This window comes from Oryctolagus cuniculus, chromosome 9 (genome assembly GCF_964237555.1).
Source record: "Oryctolagus cuniculus chromosome 9, mOryCun1.1, whole genome shotgun sequence".
NCBI lineage: Eukaryota > Metazoa > Chordata > Mammalia > Lagomorpha > Leporidae > Oryctolagus > Oryctolagus cuniculus.
Genome location: NC_091440.1, coordinates 125,928,592 through 125,950,782, shown reverse-complemented (window position 1 = coordinate 125,950,782; position 22,191 = coordinate 125,928,592). Strand labels below are relative to the sequence as shown.

General features: G+C 41.6%; 1 long non-coding RNA gene across 1 annotated transcript in view; it reads left to right on the top strand.

Moving 5' to 3' along the window:
- Positions 1–22,191, top strand: part of LOC138843895 (uncharacterized) — a 229,928-nt gene that overhangs the window by 966 nt on the left and 206,771 nt on the right. Inside the window, exon 2 of the long non-coding RNA XR_011379047.1 lies at positions 1,361–1,410. This is a non-coding gene — a long non-coding RNA (uncharacterized lncRNA). The remainder of the gene's footprint in view (positions 1–1,360; positions 1,411–22,191) is intronic.

The window sequence follows — 22,191 nt, the reverse complement described above, 5'->3', positions numbered from 1 at the left end:
TGCAATATTTACATTTTTTGTTATTATTTTTTGCCCTAATATACTGGCTAGTACACTAATTGAACTGAAGTGTAGAAAATGGAGATGGATGGGGGTGGTGATTCACAATGTGAACGTACTTCATGTTACTGAGGTATACAATTAAAAATGGTTAAGACAGTGAAAAAAAAATAAAAATGGTTGAAACCTAGAAATTTTAGGCCTAGACTTCAGTGTATTTTAAAGTTCCCTAGGTGGTTCTAGATCTTCATTTTATTAAATTTTTATTTATTTATTTGAGAGACAGAGAGGAGAGACAGGGATCTCTCATCTGCTCAAATGGCTGCAAAAATTGGGACTCGGCCAGGTGAAGCCAGGAACCTGGAACTCATTCCAGGTCTCTCACATGGGTAGCTGGAGCCATCCACTGCTTCCTCCCAGAGTGTACATTGCAGGAAGCTGGGATTGGGAGCAGAGCCAGGACTTGAACCCAGGCATTCCAGTGTAGGAGGTGAACATCTTCAGCAGTCTTTAACTGCTGGGTCAAACACCCATCTCAACCCAGGTAGTTCAGATATGTAGCCAGCATTGAATACTGCTGGGTGAGATCTCAGTGCATGCTAATGATCATGATTCTAGGGTGAGAATAACAACTTCTTTCCACAAAACACGAAGTGGTAACAGTTCTTTGATCACAAGGAGGACAATGCGAAGTAATGGGCTACAGAAGTAATGCATTATTCTCACCTCTGCTGATGGTTCTTGGTGCTCGAAAAAACCAAGTCCCATGTGGTGTTCCTTCTTTACTTTGCACCAACAAAGGCCTCTGGCTAGATTTTACAGTTCCGGTGGAGACTGTAGAATCCAGTGTTCTTAATGCTAGCAAGATGTAAAAACTAGATATTTTTCAGGAGTTATTTCTTGGAAATAGACACTACTGTAGTTATATATGACATTTTATGTGAATTAAGGGAGAAAACACCTTAAAGATAAGCAAAATTGTTACATGTAAATTTACAGATACAGCACACATAAATTTCTAAAATTTTATTTATAAAACTTAAAAAGGGAAATAAACTTGAATACATGTATTAAAGAAATTTTGAAGTTGTCTTGAGCCAAGCACGAGTCAAAAGATTTCTATATTCTTATTTGTATGAGTCTGCACATTGATGGTTTTTGCTTTCAATCTGAGAAAAAAAAATAACCTCATAAATCTCATCACGGTTTGTCACCAGTATTAGAGGATCCATAGTTAAATTATTCCATATTTAAAAGGTGGCTCTGGAAAGTAAGTCGGAGCAAACATTTGAACACGCTAACAAAACCAGAACAGGAATAAGGCCACCAGGGAGGACTAAAGGTTCGATTTCTTTTGTAGCTTGTCCAGAGGTCTGAACGCAAGAAGTACTGTACAGTCCTCTGTCAAAGGTAAATACATTATTATTTTTATTATTACCAATAGTATTCAATTTATTCATTGCCCTGGGAGAGATTCTATAAACAACTAAAAATAACCACTTAAAAGAATTGCTAGGCCGGCGCCGCGGCTCACTAGGCTAATCCTCCGCCTAGCGGCGCCGGCACACCGGGTTCTAGTCCCGGTCGGGGCGCCGGATTCTGTCCCGGTTGCCCCTCTTCCAGGCCAGCCCTCTGCTGTGGCCAGGGAGTGCAGTGGAGGATGGCCCAGGTGCTTGGGCCCTGCACCCCATGGGAGACCAGGAAAAGCACCTGGCTCCTGGCTCCTGCCATCGGATCAGCGCGGTGCGCCGGCCGCAGCGCGCCGGCCGCGGCGGCCATTGGAGGGTGAACCAACGGCAAAGGAAGACCTTTCTCTCTGTCTCTCTCTCTCACTGTCCACTCTGCCTGTCAAAATAAAAAAAAAAAAAAAAAAAAAAAAAAAGAATTGCTGCGATGTTTGGAAATGTAACATAGAAAATTTGCAATGGAATATTTGGGCCAGGACACACAGAAAAGCTTATATCAAAGGCATATGGTATATGCTCCTAGGTTTTCCCCTAAAGTGTGATCGATATGTAGCATTGAGTATTTTGTTCTTGGGGTGGGCATTTTAACTTAACGATACCTGCATCTCCAGTCAAAGTGCAGGGACTCATGTTCTGGCTCTACTCCCAATTCCATCTTCCTGGTTCATGTATATCCTAGGAGGCTCAAGTACTTGGGTCACTGCCACCCACATGGGAGACCTGGATTGGTTTCCAGGTTCTTGGCTTTGGCCTAGTCCTGTCTGGCTGTCTCGTGCATTCGGAGGTGAGCCAGCTCTCTATCTTCCTGTGTCTCTTTCCCTGCCTTTCAAGTAAAGTGAAAATGAAAAAAAATAATAATAATAAAATGAAATAAAATGTGTATCCTAAAAAGTAAATGATAAATATGCTTTTGCATGGATTAAAATAACAGACACAGGAGAGTGAAAAGAAACACATAGATTAACCCAGAATGAAAGGTTATGAGCAGGGCTGTGTCACTACAGGTGCGAGCAGGCGGTGTATTTCCCTTTGCTCTCACATCACGGTGATCCTCTGTGTTTCTACCCCAAGTGCCTGCTCCTCAAAGCTCCTCTCCCCTGTCCACTGCACACTATTTATTGGCAGAGGAGGAGTGGTTCAGTACCACCTCTGAGTACCCCCTCAGAGAACAGCACCTCCTGTGGGTTTCCCTGGTCATTTCACACATCCCTGTCATTCTGCATCTCCCTGCGGAGGCAAAGCCCCCGTCCCTGAGGTCTGGGAACCCCTGTGGTATCTCAGGTATGTTCACAGCGGAGTCCTCTGAATCACCACTTGATGGTCTGCTTTCTCCTCCAACCCCAGGTGTGTATTTCAGACACTGTCCTTGGGCACTGCTGTGGAGTGCCCCTCTGCCTGATTCTCTCTCTCTCTACTGCACTCTGTTGACATCTCTGTCCATGGGGCTTTTTCCAATGCCTAATCCTTAACAGGTGCTCAATTAGTATTGATCGTTTGGGATGGATAGTTCAGTCCTCTACTGAGCTCCTCATCTGTATCCTGGCAGGCTGGTTCCCAGGTCATCAGACACACACATGTCTGACTCAGCTCAGTGAGGACAATTTGGGCCCTCACCGAGCCTCTGTTCCATCAGGAGGAAAGACAGATTCTGAAGAGGTTGTTACTACTAAAACTGCTCTTTATAGAGAGCCCCAACAAGCTTCTCTGGCTCTCAGGTGATGTGGTCAGATGGGACTTAGCAGGACTGCCAACTCCTCTGCTGAGGCCTGCCCTGGAGGACCCTAGCGCCTTCTTGCTAAAACTGCACCTAATGGAACACCAAGAAGGTGATATTTTTCCCAGTAAAAATCAGCTGGTTTCACCTTTGTCCAGAAATCTCTAGTCTTAGGGATATGAATTCAGATGTCAGTGCATTCTTACTGTTTGAGTTCATTTTTTTTATTTTAGGAAAGAGATTATATAATGAGAACCAAACTGTGTACCATGAAATTAACTATAGCATTTGATTTGACCGTTACAGTCCATTTGCAAAATTAAACTTTTTTAAATGAGGGAATTGAGGCTGAGCTAGGTAGGTAGTCAGGTAGCTAAAAAGGAACACAGTTAATGAGTGGTCTAGGCTGGATTAAAATTCACATGTGGCCACCTCCATATCATGTCAGTCTTGTGACAAGTGTAGATATGGGCCCAAAAGCCTTCTTGTCAGTGCCTACACTCATCCTAAATCACTGAAGAATCACTGACCCTAGGCTTACGTGGTTTACATGCGGGCAGTAGGTGGTGTCATTTAGATCTGTTCCTGTATAAGCAAAATCAGAGGCAGCTTGGGTTAAGTTGTTGCTTGGGATGCCCACATCTCGTATTCGAGTGCCTGGTTCGAGTCCTAGGTGCTGCATACTTCCAATCCAGTGTTCTGCTAATGTTCCTGGGAGGTAAAAAATGATGGCCCAAGTTCCTGAGACAACTGCCACCTACATGGGAGATGTAGATGGAATTCACAGCTGCTGGCTTCAGCCTGGCCTAGTCTGTGATGTTGTGCCCATCTGAGAGGTGAACCAGTAGATGGACTCTCTCCCCCTCTGTCTCTCCCTCTCTCCCTGTCACTGCCTTTCAAATAAAGAAAGAAACTTTTTAAAAAATGTTCAGTTACACATGGGTGTAAGATATGCCACCCAATTGCTCAGCAGGGTCCCAGCTGTGGGCTGCAGTCCATGGTGTTGTTAACTGTCCCTACTAGACTGTCAGCAACAAGCTCAAAAATAGTCTGGGCCCTGTGAATGGTGCTGACAGGAGAATGTTCTGCCATTGCCAGAGGGAGGCCATGCCAACCCAAGCCACCGTTCTTGCAACTCAGTGATGAGACGCGCCTGGGAATCTGTCCCCACCCAGAGCTGCCTCTGCTGACAACCTATTTCTGTTGAGAGGCTGCAGAGAAGCCACCCACTGTCCCCACTCCTGGGAGACCATCCAAGCCCACCGTTGGGCGCCCCAGACACCATGTAGCCTGGGGAGACCTGGCTCCCGTCACCATTCCCAGGGTGAGTCACATTTGTGAGGATAGAGTTTGTTGATCTTTCAGGAAACTCTTCATGAGAATGAATAACAAATTCCCCAATGAAAAACTGGTTGGATTAGAGACACTGAAACTTGAGGCTTGAGGAGCCTTCAGCAGAGACTTTGAGCTCTGACTGGTTCCGCGGCTGTATCACCAGGACAGGCCAAGTTCTGTGTTATCGTTTGCCGTTGGCTTTGGGACATCTGGCCAACAGCTGTTTACAGGAAAGACACTCGTTCAACCTTTGGGGTCATCATCATCACTGAGAAATGGTCTCTTTTTCCCTTGGAGCGGATTGGATCGCTCCGGCATCTCTACCTTCTACATCTATTTTTTGAGATGTAACCTAATTCCCTCTTGGAATTTCAAGAAATTTCTCCAAGGCTCTCTCCTTGCTCTTTATTTCCAAGCACTTTGCTGGGAGTTGGGTTTCCACAGCTTTGCCTTGTGGTCCCCAGACTCCTGTTCATCAGCTGCGCCAGCAGGCGGTTCGGGCCATCCTTTCATCGTTTCATTCCTGCTTGGGGCTGGTCTTGCCGTTTTCTAAATGTTCCCTTCACGTCCCCACCACCCAAACACTTCACTCTTCACTCCCACACACAAACACCCTTGGCAGTGTTTACACAGAATAAGCTACCTTTCTCCAGGGCTTAAGAAAGTCTCTAGGAAAAACTTAGTCATCTGTGGAGGCTTCTTTTAAACTCTATCGTTCTGCTGAATTTCCAGGTAATGACTGCAGACTGCAAAACTTGTGGCCCACGAGTGGCCTCAGATCACCTTCTCCACGAAGGCCAAGGACATTCCCATGGCACCAGGCAGTTTCCGAGGGTGGGAGGTTATTGCTAGTCCCTCCCTTTCTGAAAATATGCCACAAAGTGCTGCTTGTGCCCCAGGCTTGGTGTGGAGGCCGAGTGACATGGCGTGTCAATGTGTATTGAGAAAGACAAGGTTATTACTCAGCCCAGCACAGTGCTGGCCTCTCTTCCATTGGTTTTATATGTCTTTGATGTGAAATGTTTTGGAATTCCTTTCAAGTCATCATTTGCATGCTCAAATACTTCCACTCCCTTAGGTGGCCTTATAGAGGTGACTCTTAGGAAACTTGTGAATTTGGAAAGTCTTTGCCTTGTCTGATTATATATAAATTATTTTTCCAAGTAAATTGTATTTCTTTTTAAACTTTTTATTTATTTATTTAAATTTTTATTCCATGGAGAGAGAGAATGTCTTCTATTTGCAGGTTTACTCCCCAGATGCCTATGACAGCATGTGCTATGCAAGGCTGAAGGCATGGCTGGCGCCGCAGCTCAATAGGCTAATCCTCCACCTAGCGGCGCTGGCACACTGGGTTCTAGTCCCTGTCAGGGCACCAGATTCTTTCCCGGTTGCCCCTTTTCCAGGCCAGCTCTCTGCTGTGGCCCGGGAAGGCAGTGGAGGATGGCCCAAGTACTTAGGCCCTGCACCCCATAGGAGACCAGGAGAAGCACCTGGCTCCTGGCTTCAGATCAGTGTGGTGCACCGGCCGCAGCGCGCTAGCCATGGTGGCCATTGGAGGGTGAACCAACGGCAAAAAGGAAGACCTTTCTCTCTGTCTCTCTCTCACTATCTACTCTGCCTGTCAAAAAACAAACAAAGAAATAAACTAAAAAAAAAAGGCTGAAGGCAGGAGCCAGGAACCCAATTCTCTTCTCCCACATAGGTTCCAGGGACCCAAGTACTGGAGCCACCGTCTTCTGCCTCTTGTGGTACACATAAGTGGGAAGCTGGGTCAGAAGCAAAGGAGCGGGGGATGAACCAGGCACTCCAGCATGGTATGGGAATGTGCCAAATGGTGTCTTAACCTAAGCTGCACTTCTTCAGTTTATTTATTTATTTATTTATTTTGACAGGCAGAGTGGACAGTGAGAGAGAGAGACCGAGAGAAAGGTCTTCCTTTTGCCGTTGGTTCACCCTCCAATGGCCGCCGCGGCTGGCGCGCTGCGGCCGGCGCACCGCGCTGATCTGATGGCAGGAGCCAGGTACTTCTCCTGGTCTCCCATGGGGTGCAGGGCCCAAGGACTTGGGCCATCCTCCACTGCACTCCCGGGCCACAGCAGAGAGCTGGCCTGGAAGAGGAGCAACCGGGACAGAATCCAGCGCCCCGACCGGGACTAGAACCCGGTGTGCCGGCGCCGCTAGGCGGAGGATTAGCCTAGTGAGCCGCGGCGCCGGCCCATACATCCATTTTTTTAACATGTGGATAATCAGTTGCCCCAGAAACACTTGCTGAAAAGACTATTTCTCCGCTAGGCGGAGGATTAGCCTAGTGAGCCGCGGCGCCGGCCTAGCAATTCTTTTAAGTGGTTATTTTTAGTTGTTTATAGAATCAAAAATGTCACTTGTTCTCTTCATGGCAATACCATCCCCCACCCCCATTCTCAGATGAGCATGCTGAAAAAAATGTAATTTTTTTTTGTTAAAATGAATCCAATGACTACTTTTTTAAAAAAAACTTAGAAGCCTTGTCTTCTTACAGATCGGAGAAATGTACCATTTCTTGTCTTTCTCAGAGTCACCATTTAGCCAAGAGTAAAAAGAGTACAGATGTTCTGACTTAGTGATAGAATATTTTATTAGCGATAGTCTAGACCAACATGTTTCAGTTCCTTTTTCTCTTCCCTTTAAATTTGAGTTTGGAAAATATGCTCTAAATTAAATTGTCAGTTGAATATATATCATAAAAGAACATGTGAGACCACCAAAAATATCACGAGATCTGGATTGTAGCCTTTAGCATTTAATTAAATTAATCATTTAGTTATAGGAAATGTGCATAGGGCAGTGGTTAATTAATTAGTCATGTAGTTATGCTAAACATGCATAAAACAGCAATTAAGTCATTTACTTACAGCATATTTGTGTAAAACAGTAGGTTATGAAATGAATTCTTTCCCAGTAAATCAGGCCTACTACTTTGTGGACTGGGAAAGAGATTATTATTATTTTTTTTTTTTTGACGGGCAGAGTTAGAGAGACAGAGAGAAAGGTCTTCCTTTTCCGTTGGTCCCCCCACTCAAATGGCTGCTGCAGCCGGCACTCTGCGCCGATCCGAAGCCAGAAGCCAGGTGCTTCCTCCTGGTCTCCCATGCAGGTGCAGGGCCCAAGCACTTGGGCCATCCTCCACTGCACTCCTGGGCCACAGCAGAGAACTGGCCTGGAAGTGGAACAACCGGGACAGAATCCGGCACCCCAACTGGGACTAGAACCTGGGGTGCTGGCGCTGCAGGCTGAGGATTAGCCAAGTGAGCCGCGGCACCAGCCGGGAAAGAGACTTTTCTGTTTAGAAGGACCTGTAAGAATTATCACTAAATAGCAGCCTGAATGCTAATGGCAGCAGCCAAAGCAGAGCAGAAGTAAGGTTGAAACTGAAGGGTGCAAGTGGCACCCACGCTTGTGGTACTGTCCCGAGGTTGGTGGTTCTCTCCATAGCAAGAAAAGGGCAAAGCTGGACAAAATATGCAAAGCAACTATTTCCCATTGGCTACAGGTAGGAAACAAACTGAGAAGCATTTTTACTGAGAGACTCTGAGAGTGTCAGAGGTGACTGTAGGAGGCTGTGGGCCTATATGCTGAGAGCTGCTCCTTCCTTTTTTTCTACAATTCCTTGGCAATCACTGCAGTTTCTGTAGCTTGGAACTGGTTTCAAAATCTGCAGTGTTGTCTCCAGAGGCGGTAGGCTTCATTTGAATCCGGAAGTGGAGGCTTGCAGATTGACAGTGTTGCTGTATTTACCACAATTCAGTCAGTATTAAAGTTGATTGTGGTAAGTTGAAGATTTGTTATCCCCAGAGCAAAACTTCCTCAGTAAAATAAATGGGAGTTACAATTACACTCTAAACAATATCTCTTTAACCAAAAAAGAAGGCAGTAAGGTAGAGACCAAGGATTAAAAGAGATATGAAGCCGGCGCCGCGGCTCACTAGGCTAATCCTCCGCCTAGCGGCGCCGGCACACCAGGTTCTAGTCCCGGTCGGGGCGCCGGATTCTGTCCCGGTTGCCCCTCTTCCAGGCCAGCCCTCTGCTGTGGCCAGGGAGTGCAGTGGAGGATGGCCCAGGTGCTTGGGCCCTGCACCCCATGGGAGACCAGGAAAAGCACCTGGCTCCTGGCTCCTGCCATCGGATCAGCGCGGTGCGCCGGCCATTGGAAGGTGAACCAACGGCAAAGGAAGACCTTTCTCTCTGTCTCTCTCTCTCACTGTCCACTCTGCCTGTCAAAAAAAAAAAAAAAAAAAAAAAAAAAAAAGATATGAGATATATAGCCTCTAAGCAGTATAGTGCAAATGGACTAAACACTACAACTAAAAGGCATACAGCATCATGGTGGTTGTATATTTGAAATAATATATGCTCCCTATGAGATACGGACTTTAGATTTAAAAACACATAAATGGGGGAGGCATTTGGTGTAGCAGTTACGATGCTGGTTAAGATGCCTGCATGCCATATGACATTGCCTGAGTTTGAGTCTCTGCTTTGCTTCTAGTTCCAGCTTATGACTAAACATACCCTGGAAGGCAGCAGGTGCTTACTCAAGGACTTGGGTTCCTGCTATCCACATGGGCAATCTCTTTGGAGTTCCCAGTTCCTGGCTTTTACTTGCCTAGTCTTGGCTGTTGCCCCATTTAGAAAGTGAACCAACAAATGGAAGTGCTCCCTCTGTGTCTCTGTCACTCCCTCTCAAATGAATGTGTAAATAAATAAAATTTAAAATAAAACAAAACGCAAGTAAATCCAAAGTAAAAACACAGAAGATATACCATGCAAACAGGACCCAAACAGTAACCCTAAGAAGGGCTGCAGCAGTTTTATTAATATCCTACATGTGAATGAAGATCATTTCAGTTTATGTGAGTCAGGAGTCAAAATATGTCCCAATGGATCCCCTGCCTAGGATGTAAATCAGAGCTGTAGTCTCATCTGAGGCTTAGCTGGGAAAGGAGCTAATTCCATGCTCACCCAGTTTGGCAGAAGCCAATTCTTTGCAGTTGTTGAACGGAGAGCTCTGTTTCTTGTAAACTGTTGGCCTGAGGCCACCCTCAGTTGCCCAACATGCCCACTGCTTCCTTAAAGCGAGCAGGGAAGAGAGTGTGAGAGATCCCAGAACAATTTAACCTGTCTAACCTACATGGAAAACTCTACCCAGCATCAACAGGATATATTTTCTTTTCAAGAGCACGTGGAACATTGTCTAGATGATAAGTATGCATTGCTTTAAGGTGCTAAGTTTGTGGAAGCTTGTTATGAAGAAATAAAACAGAGTGAAATATCTTTGATTTAATAGAAGATGCTTTAGTCTGATTTTCATTGTGTAATAAAACACTTGGGAATGGGTACCTTTATGGAGAAGACATTTATTTTGTCTGAAGATCCAAGGTCAAGGGGCCCTGTTGCAGCAGGATCTGTGTGGATCCATCAGACAAGACACCGAGGCCTCTTTTTTTTTTTTTTTTTTTTTTTTTTGACAGGCAGAGTGGACAGTGAGAGAAAGAGACAGAGAGAAAGGTCTTCCTTTTGCCGTTGGTTCACCCTCCAGTGGCCGCCGCGGCCGGCGCACCATGCTGATCCGATGGCAGGAGCCAAGTGCTTATCCTGGTCTCCCACCCAAGCACTTGGGCCATCCTCCACTGCACTCCCAAGGGGTATTTTCTTACATATGGTTTTAGCTCACTTATCTCCCTTATATGGTTACCTGCATACTTTGGCTTGGGTATTCTAATGTTATATGGCAGCCAAAGGAGTTGGTACAATACTATGCACGGGTACACAGTTACTGATGATGTGAGTCCTATGCTGTCTGGCAAAGGTAAACATCTTTGCTGTCTACTAACATGTCGGAAATGGTTACATGTAAGGGGAGAGTAACGGCAGTGGAAGCATTCATAAGCAAGCAGGTAACAACTACATTTCATTCCCAGGAAGGATGCCTCCCATTTTCTTTTTCTGACCTTGGGATGATTTCTACCACAGCTTTAATCATGTCAGTTAGAAACAAGTTTATTTAAAAGACAAAGGCTTCTGCCACAGTATCTGATAGTGGTCTTCTTATGGCAGAATCCTAGGCAAAACATCATATGGTCAGAGAGGAGCACACATGTTTCTCACTTGGTCTCTCTTTCCCTCTTTTTATTTAGTTCCCTTCTTCTTACTCAGTTCATGGGGACTCTACATTGATGACCTTATCTAATTCTAATCAACTCTGAAAGGCCCCACCACTAAACACAGTAATCAGAATTAAGTGTCCAGCCCCCTGTACCTTACAATAGGGATTACATTTCAGTACATAACGTCTTGAGGGACACACTCAAATTATATCCCATCCATGGCTAACATCCTACTTAGTGTTTTCCCTCAAAACTGGGAATAAGGTGAGGATATCCACTGTGACTACTTCTGGTAGTATTGTTCTGGAGATTCTAGTTAGGGCAAGAATGCCAGGAGATGAATTTAAAGACATACAAATGAAATGATTGTAGAAAACACCCTGGAATTTATCAAACAGTTATTTGAAGAAATAAGTGAATTCAGCAGGGTTGCAGGATTCACAAACAGTGAACAGTATGCCTCTCAAGTATATTTTTGTACATTAGCAATCAACAATCCATGATGAGCTTAAGAAAATTATTCTGCTGACAGAAAGAGGGAGAGTGGGAGAAGAATGGGGGAAATGGAAGAGAGAGAGAGAGAGAGAGAGAGAGAGGCAGGCTTAATTGTGAGTTGGAGAGTCAGAATGTTTCTCCCTAGGAACTGAATGAAGTTTGGAATCTGACTTGAAATAAAGTTATAGAGGGTACCTGAGGGTGGGTTGTAACAGTTGTAGGAGCAGAAAGGTTTGATGTCTTTTCCTGCACATCCTGTCTTATTTATCACTCCTATAACAAAAGACAGGCTAACAAGAGAAAAACTGTAGTAAATTAACTAAATTTTTTGGTGACAAGGGAGCCTTCAGAATGAATGCCCCAAGACTGAGGGAAAGCTTTTTGCTTCTATGCTTCCATTCAAAAAAGAATGGCCAGCTGTATAGAAATGTGATTGGATGAAAGTCCATGATCTCATGGTAACAGGACATGGGAGGGGAGTGCAACAAGGCCGGTTCAGATTCTTCTTGGCCTTTCTGGTCTTCCAGAGATAGGAGAAAGAGTGACCTTTGTTGGTTTGCTTTGGGGCAGAGGGATACTTCCTTTTATGACTCCTCTTAATGTCGAGGAATTGTGATTTTTACATAGCACTTTGGGAGGAAAAAGTAGGGCAGGAGAAGCTCAGGATAGACCTTGATTCTAAGGAATCTTAAGGCCTTTCCAATGTACTTCAGTTTAAAATACTCAGCATACCATAGTGTCATACTTTGGGGTTCATTCTCTGAACCCTTAAATTTCCTACACACTATATATTAAGAAATTTGGACTTTAGCCTAAAAACTAGTATAAAATATTGGAGAATTTTATATTTTTCAAAAGATAAATAACAGCATTTCTGTTGCAGAAGTATCTGGCTGTTGGATTTGCAGGACAAAACTGGATTTAGGTAAACTAGATGCTGTTGTGTTGATAGAGGCAAGGTTAGGGTTTGTAAAAATGTCGTCAGATTTGAGGGATAAAGTATTTAATCTGAAAATGATTAGGACATAATGCAGAAGTATGACTCGAAAAACAGTCTCCATGTTTCTCCCTGAATATAAATTTTTCCCAAGTAAGTTGCTTCTATGGTTAGGAACCTGAGTGCTAGGAAAAGTCAAGTTTTCTTATGGAAATTTCTTGAATCTATTTCACCTGGTAGCATGCTGGTGGTCCTTAACTGATAGTTGGGCTAGATAAATCTCTAGATTCTAAGATCATATGAATAATAACACTTAGCAAAATTTTCAGAGCATGGGAATCAAGAGGAAACGGGACATATTGGAAAAGGACATTGGATATATAAGACTTGATAAGGCAAAGTATTTCAAGATCAGGATGAACTCCAAGTTTTTAAGAATTCTTATTTACTCACTTATTCACTCAACAAATATTGAATACTTATTTACCGTGTGTTAGGAATCATTGTAGGCATTTATGACATGAGAATAAATAGGACAACAGGTCCACTTACCCTACTGAAGCATGTTTCAATCAATGGGGAGAGTAGCACAATAAGCCAATGAGAAAATATGATGATTTCTGAGGTTCTGAAGGGCTTTGAAGTGCATTGCTATGGCTTGACCGTGGTTTGTGCGCCTCCAAGGCTCATGGTGAGGCCAGGTCTCCAAAGTGAGGGTGTTTGAAGACAGTAGTACTGTGAAGAGGCAAATAGATCATGAAGGCTCCACCTTCAAACTACATTCCCCAGAGAGCAGGTGAAGTTATTGTCAGAGAGAGTTGTTACAAAGCAGGCCTGGAACCTCCCCTCATCTCTGTTGCGCATGAACCTGTGTTCAGCATGTGCCTCTTTCTCCCTTCTGATTTTCTACCATGCTGCAGCACGTGCTCCTTCAACAGAGCCAGGAGCCAAATAAAACTTAGCTTTATAAATTATCCAGGCTCCTATATTCTTTCATAGCCACAGGAAATGGACTGTTAGAAATTTGGAGATATAGTGGAGAATATGGCTGGGAAAGGGGGTCCTTCCATAGAGTAATCAGCAAAGGCTGCTAGAGAAAATGACATCTGAACCAACACAAAGGCACACCCAATATATTAGCATGTGTTACAGTTGTAACAAATAAAAGATTTAAAATAATGAAGATGTAGTCATGTTCACCATTATGTCCAAGTAGTATGTGTAGAAATAGTGAATTATTTCCTAATTTTACATAAAAAAGACACTTTTTTACTATCTTGAAGTTTTTTCTAAAATATAAAACTGGCAATATAATTGGAAATAAATACAGACAAATTCTAAAGGTAGACTGGCCACAGTTGACTTAGAATCAGTCCCCATGCTTTCCAGCCTACATATAAGAAGACAAGGTGGTTGGTGGTTTGAGGGATGCTTTGAGAGTGCTGTCAATAAAATAACTGGTAAGTTAAGGCCAGAGTGGTCTTTATGGGAAAAGCCAGTTAATGGCTCTTGTTAGCAATGAACTAATGTAGAGGTTTTTTCAGGAGCAGTTCAGTGATCTTTTGTGTATCTATCAACTTGAACCTAAAAAGTTGGCATATAGGCAGAATCATTTACTAGTAGATGTCCAGAACTGATGGGTGAGAAACTGAACAGGAAGCATGTAGGCTTGCCTTTTTTGGGGGGGAAGGGGGAGGGCTTCACAATCCTGGAGCTCAAGTGTGGATAGGAGTTTCCCAGACAGAAAGTCCTTTTGCACAACCATCCCTTCTCACCTTCTTGATTTGCCTATTATTTTCCCGGATTCCTTTGTCTTCTTCCAATCTCTGGAACATTGCTGGTTTTCCACACCTTTGACAAGTTGTCTCCAGTGCAGTTTTGGTTCTCCTACTCAGCTTGGAGAGACCATTTCCCAAAATGCTTAACTATCTTATGTGCCTGTCAGCAGTGTATGAGAGTCCTTGTTCCTTTACACTATCACCAACATTTACTGTCATCATTTTGTTACAATTATAACCATACTAATGATTTGAAGTGTTGTCTCATTGTGTTTTTTATTTACAGTTGCTTAGCGACTAAAATGTCCTATCTTTTCATGTGCTTTTTGTCCAGTTGTATTGATTCTTTTGAGAACTATCTATCTAGATCTTTTGTCTGTTTTACAATTGGATCATTCTGTGAAGAATGCATTTTTACTGTTGGTTGGTGGAGTGTTCTCCAGTATCATCAAGGCTTAGCTGCTTTGTATAGTATTTAAGTCTTCTATTTCCTTGTCTGTCACTTTCTAGTTCTGTCCATTATTAAAGGTAATATATTAAAATCTGCAGCTGTTAATATTTAATTGTCCATTTGTCTTGATTATTGTTTTTGATTCCTAGTTGGAGGCTGTTTGGTTTTATGCATGTATGTTTGTAATTGTTACATCTTTTGATATATTGATCCTTTACTATTATAAAGTGTCCTTCTGTGTTTCTTTTTTTTTCTTAAAAAATTATAGCCAATTTTCTTACACATGAATTTTTCTTACCAGATTTATCCCTTTCAAACTCTGTGATTTGCTTACACCTTATGCAACTTACATAAACCTTTTTTTCTTTTTTTCTTTTTTTTTAACTTTTATTTAATGAATATAAATTTCCAAAGTACAGCTTATGGATTACAATGGCTCCCCCCCCATAACTTCCCTCCCACCCACAACCCTCCCCTTTCCCGCTTTCTCTCCCCTTCCATTCACATCAAGATTCATTTTCAATTCTCTTTATATACAGAAGATCAGTTTAGTATACATTAAGTAAAGATTTCAACAGTTTACACCCACATAGAAACACAAAGTGAAAAATACTGTTTGAGTACTAGTTATAGCATTAAATCACAATGTACAGCACATTAAGGACAGAGATCCTACATGAGGAGTAAGTGCACAGTGAATCCCGTTGTTGACTTAACAAATTGACTTGTGTATGGCCTCAGTAATCACCCTAGGCTCTTGTCATGAGTTTCCAAGACTATGGAAGCCTTTTGAGTTCACCGACTCTGATCATATTTAGACAAGGTCATAATCAAAATGGAAGTTCGGCCGGCGCCGCGGCTCACTAGGCTAATCCTCCGCCTACCGGCGCCGGCACACCGGGTTCTAGTCCAGGTCGGGGCGCCGGATTCTGTCCCGGTTGCCCCTCTTCCAGGCCAGCTCTCTGCTGTGGCCAGGGAGTGCAGTGGAGGATGGCCCAGGTGCTTGGGCCCTGCACCCCATGGGAGACCAGGAAAAGCACCTGGCTCCTGGCTCCTGCCATCGGATCAGCGCGGTGCACCGGCCGCAGCGCACCAGCTGCAGCGGCCATTGGAGGGTGAACCAACGGCAAAGGAAGACCTTTCTCTCTGTCTCTCTCTCTCACTGTCCACTCTGCCTGTCAAAAAAAAAAAAAAAAAGGAAGTTCTCTCCTCCCTTCAGAGAAAGGTACCTCCTTCTTTGAAGACCTGTTTTTTCCACTGGGATCTCACTCGTGGAAATCTTTCATTTAGGTGTGTTTTTTTGTTTTTGTTTTTGTTTTTTTGACAGAGTGTCTTGGCTTTCCATGCCTGAAATACTCTCATGGGCTTTTCAGCCAGATCCTAATGTCTTAAGGGCTGTTTAGGACATCTGCCATTCTATGAGTCTGCTGTGTATCCTGCTTCCCATGTAGGATCCTCCTCTCCTTTTTAATTCTATCAGCTATTATTTGCAGACACTAGTCTTATTTATGTGATCCCTTTGACACTTCATCCTATCTTTTTGATCAATTATGAACTTAAACTGATCACTTTAACAAGTAAGATGGCATTGGTACATGTAACCTGATGGGATTGAATTGGAATCCCCTGGCACATTTCTAGCTCTACCATTAGGGATAAGTCTGAGTGAGCATGTGCAGAACTGTACCTCTCTTCCCTCTCTTATTCCAACTCTTAGATTTAACAGGGATCACTTTTCAGTTAAATTTAAACTTCTCAGAATAATTGTGTGTTAATTAAAGAGTTCAACCAATGGTATTAAGTAGAACAAAAAAAATAATAAGAGGAATAAAATAAAAAAAAAAAAAAAAAAAAAAAGAGGAATAAAATAGTAAGTTGTTCCTCAACAGTCAGGACAAGGGCTGATCAAGTCGCTGTTTCTCATAGTGTCCATTTCACTTCAAAAGGTTTCCTTTTAGGTGCTTGGTTAGTTGTCACCGATCAGCGAGGACATATGATATTTGTCCCTTTGAGACTGGCTTATTTCACTCAGCATGATGTTTTCCAGATTCCTCCATTTTGTTGGAAATGACCAGATTTCATTGTTTTTTACTGCTGTATAGTATTCTATAGAGTACATATCCCATAATTTGTTCATCAAGTCTTCTGTTGATGGGCATTTAGGTTGATTCCATGTCTTAGCTATTGTGAATTGAGCTGAAATAAACATTGAGGTGCAGACAGCTCTTTTACTTGCCAGTTTAATTTCTTTTGGGTAAATTCCAAAGAATGGGATGGCTGGGTTGTATGGTAGGGCTATATTCAGGTTTCTGAGGAATCTCCAAACTGACTTCCATAGTGGCTTTACCAGTTTGCATTCCCACCAACAGTGGATAAGTGTCCCTTTTTCCTCACATTTTCCTTGGCATTATTTTCTTATGATTGCCTTAGTTATTTCAAGTTGCATTTCAGTTTATAACAACCTAATTTAGTTTGATGCCAATTTATTTTAAGTTGTACACAGAACTTTATTCTTAAATGAGAAGTTTTTGAAGTTTTAGAAATGTATATCATGAGTTTCAAACATTTTTGCACCAAAATAAATTTATCTTTCAATTCCAATTCAAATGAAGTTTTGAAGCCTCCTAATATATCCTTGTTCTTCCCTCTCCTTTAAACGTTATTGTCATAAAAATGACATATTTATAAATTACATATGCATAAACTTAGATTTATAATTATTTTACATAATTTATTTTAAGCCAGATGAGTAGGAAAGAGTCAAAAACAAAAATATATTAATGTTGTTTTTTATGTTTACCCATGGGACATAAAATCTTTACTGATCCTCAGTATTTCTCCATGTGTCTTCACAGTGTTGGCTGATACTCTTATTTCAGCCTCACAGGCTCTTTTGGTAGTGATATAGGTTTACTAGCAGTGAATTTGATCAGTTTTGGCCTGTCTCAGAATATCTTAATTTCTCTTTAATCTCCAAAGGATGGTTTTTCTGAAAGTAGAATTGCTTGTTGACAGTCTTTACTTACTCACTTTGAATGTATCATCCCATAGCTTCCTGGGTTCCAGTGGTATCTGGTGAGGAATTCTTTGCATATGCCAAGTCAAATTTCTTTCCCTCCTTTAAAGATCCTTTGTCTTTGCCTTGACAGTTGGATTATGTAGTTTGTCGGTATTAATCTCTTTGAGTTTGTCCTATTTTAAGTCACTAAGCTTAGATGTATAGATTAATGTTTTCCAATAAATTTAGAAAGTTTTCAGCCTTTGTTTATTTATTTGTTTATTTTTAAGATTTATTTATTTACCTGAAAGTCAGAGTTACTTCTCTGAAAGTCAGAAAAAGAGAGCCAGAGAGAAAGAGGTCTTCCATCCTCTGGTTTACTCCCCAAATGGATGCAACAGCCAGAGCTGCGCCAATCCGAAGCCAGGAGCCAGGAGCCAGGAGCTTCTTTTGGGTCTCCCACGTCAGGGCAAGGGCCCAAGGACTTGGGTCATCTTCTGCTGTTCCCATGCCGTAGCAGAGAGCCGGCTTGGAAGAGGCAAGCCGGGACTAGAACTGGCACCCATGTGGGATGCCGGCAGTGCAGGCAGAGGATTAACCCACTGCACCACTGTACCAGCCCCTTCAGCCATTATTTTTAAAAAAATTATTTTTTCTCTCCTTCCTCTTAGTACTATTATTTATATAGATCACTTTGATGGTGCTCATAATGGACTAAACTCTGTTCATGTTTTTTACCCAAAATATTTTTTTCTGTTCATCAAACTGGACAATTTCAGCTGTCAAGTTTTCTCATTCCTTCTCATAATCTCCTCAGTTACAATTCTGAGCCTCTCTAGTACTTGTTTTCCATTTCTTTGCCATACTTTTCAACTCCAATTTTCTGTCTGGTTCTTTTTAAAATATGATTCCCATTTCATTATTGGTATTCTCTATCAAGTGAGACATCATTTTCATACTTTCTGTTAGTTCTTTAGATATGGTTTTCTTTAATTCAAAGAACAGTTAAAGTAGCTGATAGAAAATCTTTGTATAGTTAAGCTCAAAATCTGAGATTGCTGTTGGTCAGTTTTTGTTCATTGTGTGTGTGTGTGTGTGTGTGTGTGTGTATGTGTGTGTGTATTTGAATGGGCCATGCTCTTTTACTCCTTAATGTGTCTCATATCTTTCATTTTTAACTGGAAATTAAAAATAATGTAACAACTCTCAAAATCAGATTCTGCCTCTCTCTTCATGGTTTGTTGTTGCGTGTGTTTTTTGTTTATTCACTTTTCTTAGTTCTGAAAAATGTGTGTGAGTTACATTTGAAGACAGGAGTTAATGCTTGGTTAGCTTAGTGAATAGGTAATAGTTAGAGAGTTCCTTAAATGCTTAGAGGCCATATGTCTTTCAGCCTTTGCTGAGGGGCTCTGTTTTTATCTTGAGCTTGCCTTTGATACTTAACCAGACATTTCGCAACTTCACTTTAGTCTTACATTCCTGCTTTCAAAAGACTTCAAGGTTACTTTGTGAGGCACTTGGCTCCCTGCCACACATCTGGGAGACTTGGATTGGGTTCTGTGCTCCTGGCTTTGGCATGACCTAGCCCCAGTTGTTGTAGTCATTTTGAGACTGAACCAGTGGATGGAAGATATCTGTGTGTATGTTTGTGTGTGTGTTTGTATGTGTGTGTGTGTCTTTCTGTATATCTCTCTGCCTTTCAAATAGAGTAAAAATGAAGTAAAATTTTAAAAATCTCTCCAAGTAGAGAGAGGAAGGCTTAGGGCCTTCAGTTTTTCATTGGCATGCATCCAACCCTACAAATGAGGAAAGCCTGGCACTTGTGTGGCATACAGATTCCCAGGAATATGTGAGAGCTGTGCAAAGCTCCTGCTCAGCACTTTTATTTTTTAACATTTTTCTTGACTTTGTGTTTGTTTTAACTTTTATCCACTCTTAAGAAGTCTGTATTGTTAGGCAATTACGTCTGCTTGTTTGGGTTTGTTTGCTTGTTTTTTTACAACCATCCCAAGAATGAAGGGTATTTACACTAAGTGAGTTCAGATCTAGGTAAAATAGAGACAGACTTCCAAGTGGTGTCTTCCAGGAAACCACTAGAGAGGTGAAATAATAGAAATTCTCTGGGAATGTGGCTTTCAAGAAGCTCTAAACCTATTCTTTCCTTTCCAGTGGTTGCCAGATTGCTGGTTTTCACTGCAGTTGTGGGCTGTTAATGTTCAAAGACCACAGGGTTAGTCAACAGAAAATTAGAATAGGTCAAGTTAAAATATTGTGAATCTCACTGTTCTTACCATGATTCAGCCAATTTTCTTGATTTTTGGGCTCCTTCAGTTTTTGAAAGCTGTTAGTTAATTCCCAGAATTCTGAAAAAGTTGATGTAACAGCTTTTATCAGTGCTGTCTTTTATGGAGCAGAAATGTTTTAGAAATCATATTCCACCATTTTCACTGATAAAGTATGTAATCTGATTTTATCTGAAAAGATGTGTCACCCAGTGATAGATGCGAATAAATGAATATGGAATATAATAGGTCAAAATGTTAATATAACTTTGGAAAGGCATGAGTAATAATTGCAAACCCTGAATGCTTGCTTTGTAATGACCTCATTACACAATGACTGTTGGTCAGTGGATTAACCCGATATATTTAAAAGCAACCATAAAAGAATGTGTGGCTTATGAGAGGATATGAAGTTGTTACTATGCTTTAGTCATAAGGTGCCTTGAGTTCCTCTGGATGTGCAGTTCCATCCTGTTGCATCTAGGCCTCTGCGTATACATTTTTCCATGTTTAGAACATAGAATATTCTGGACTACCTGCACCCTTGCTTTTCAGGACTCAGATGAGGCGTTCTTTTCATCTGGGCCAGAGTCCCTGACCACTAAATCAAACAGATTAATTGACCCTTCCATCTGCTTTCGTAGTGTCCTGAATTTATGCATAGAATATCTATCACATGATCGCTTCTCCATGGTCTATATTTCTGAACTTAAATTTAGGTGAGAGCAGAGATGCAGTATTCACCTAGGAGATTACTGAACACATATTGTAAATTAAAATTATATTAGTTAGGTCATATTAGAGCAAAAAAGATTTTAAAACCACTTTAAAATTATTTCATTTTTCACATCTCTCCTTTTTCATTTATTTCATGGCATTATATTGATAACTCTTACATAAGCTGTTTGAGTACAAAATTAACATTTGACCCTTTGCTAGAAGGCAATATTTAATTATTTTACTCTGATGTAGATAATTAACATCACTGGAATAGTTCCCAAAAAGAAAAAAAAATGTCTGTGGGAGATTTAGTAACATTACTCTAGACATGAAGTTATTTAGAGAATTGCTGAAAGGACCCTTATTATAAATATATGTATTGTAATGTATTGTGGGAAAGACTAAATGTTCTTTTACAGCTGAGATCTGTTGTCATTTGAAGTAGGAAATTTCATTTACTAAGGATCATAGGAAAATCATACACCAAAAAGGAGCTATTTTTTGCCATATATAGAGTGAATTTCTGATATCATAATCTCTGAAGAATCAGAAAACTAAGCAGTCTCCTGGGGCTCCCTACAGGCAAACTCTTAATGGTGGAGTCTAATAATTTAAATTATGTTTATTTTTTTCTTTCAATAAGTTTATTCATTGACTCAGTTGATTCATTTTTTTAAATCACAGTCTGGCTACTGTACTAGACCCTGGAGTTTACAAAGATGAATAAAACTGGTTTCTTCCTCTGAGGGATTTACATGTTGGGAGAGAGACAAATATGGAAATGAATAATTACTGTGTATCAGGATAATTACTCTGATGAATTTATGTATAGGATACTATGGAGCATGGAGACAGAATATCACTCTAGCTAAGGTAAACATTCAGAGGGGACCTCTTAGGAAGTATTATTAAGTTCCCTGGACATAAAACAGAAATATGAGTTTTTCAGATGTTTAAGGAAGGAAATGTATTGCAAGTGGATGTTACAGCATGGAGGTTACCTGGGGGTGATAAAATGGAATCTTTTCTAGTTTTAGATGGTCCTTCCAACTAAAAATAATGAATGTCAAAACCTTGTACATTCTAAGATCATCTCTTAGCACTCAGAAAATGCCAACAGCTTGGGCACTACCAGTCCTTGTGGTGAGACTATTGATAGTATTCTACTAATAGAAGAATTACTCCTAGACATTGAAAAGACATGCATCTCAGATGCTGCACTTAGTTCTCTGTCAGATGTCAGAAGAGGCTTTATCGTAGCCTGACTAAGGCAGTGGACAGCTCTGTCTTCTCTGCTGCATAGAACCTGGAGATACCTTTTGAAATGACAGACTCACCAAGCCATCAGATCCATCTTCTTGGGTCTTGGAATAGCTGTGTAGATCAGTCTCCAGCTGATCCGTGGTAGGCATCAATCACGAACCAAAACCACAATTGCTCTATTTAGGCTCTGAGTCTTTGGGGTAGATCTGTGGTATGTCAGACATAGCCCAACATAATTGTCACTCACCACCTGACTATGCAGTAGGAGTCTAAGTATTTATTAAGATAAATTGATAGGATAAATGCTTCTGGAAAGTGTTAACTTCCATGCTGTGCAGTTATTATCCCTGTAACAGTGGAGCTGGGATATTGAGTTGGGTGTCTCCCTAATCACTAGACACCAATGGAGTGGATGTTCTTCAAGAGTTTCTCCCATGCATCAGAAAGATGTACTAAACAGAATTCCAAGGCAAAAAGCTAGCTGAAGTGGCCCCCAGTAGTAGAGAGAAGAAAAAATTATAGTGGGAGTGAACAACCTTTGTCACCAGAGCTGAGGCAAAGGCAAGTGCATCCCATGGGACAAAGAGCCTATACAACAAAAGCAGG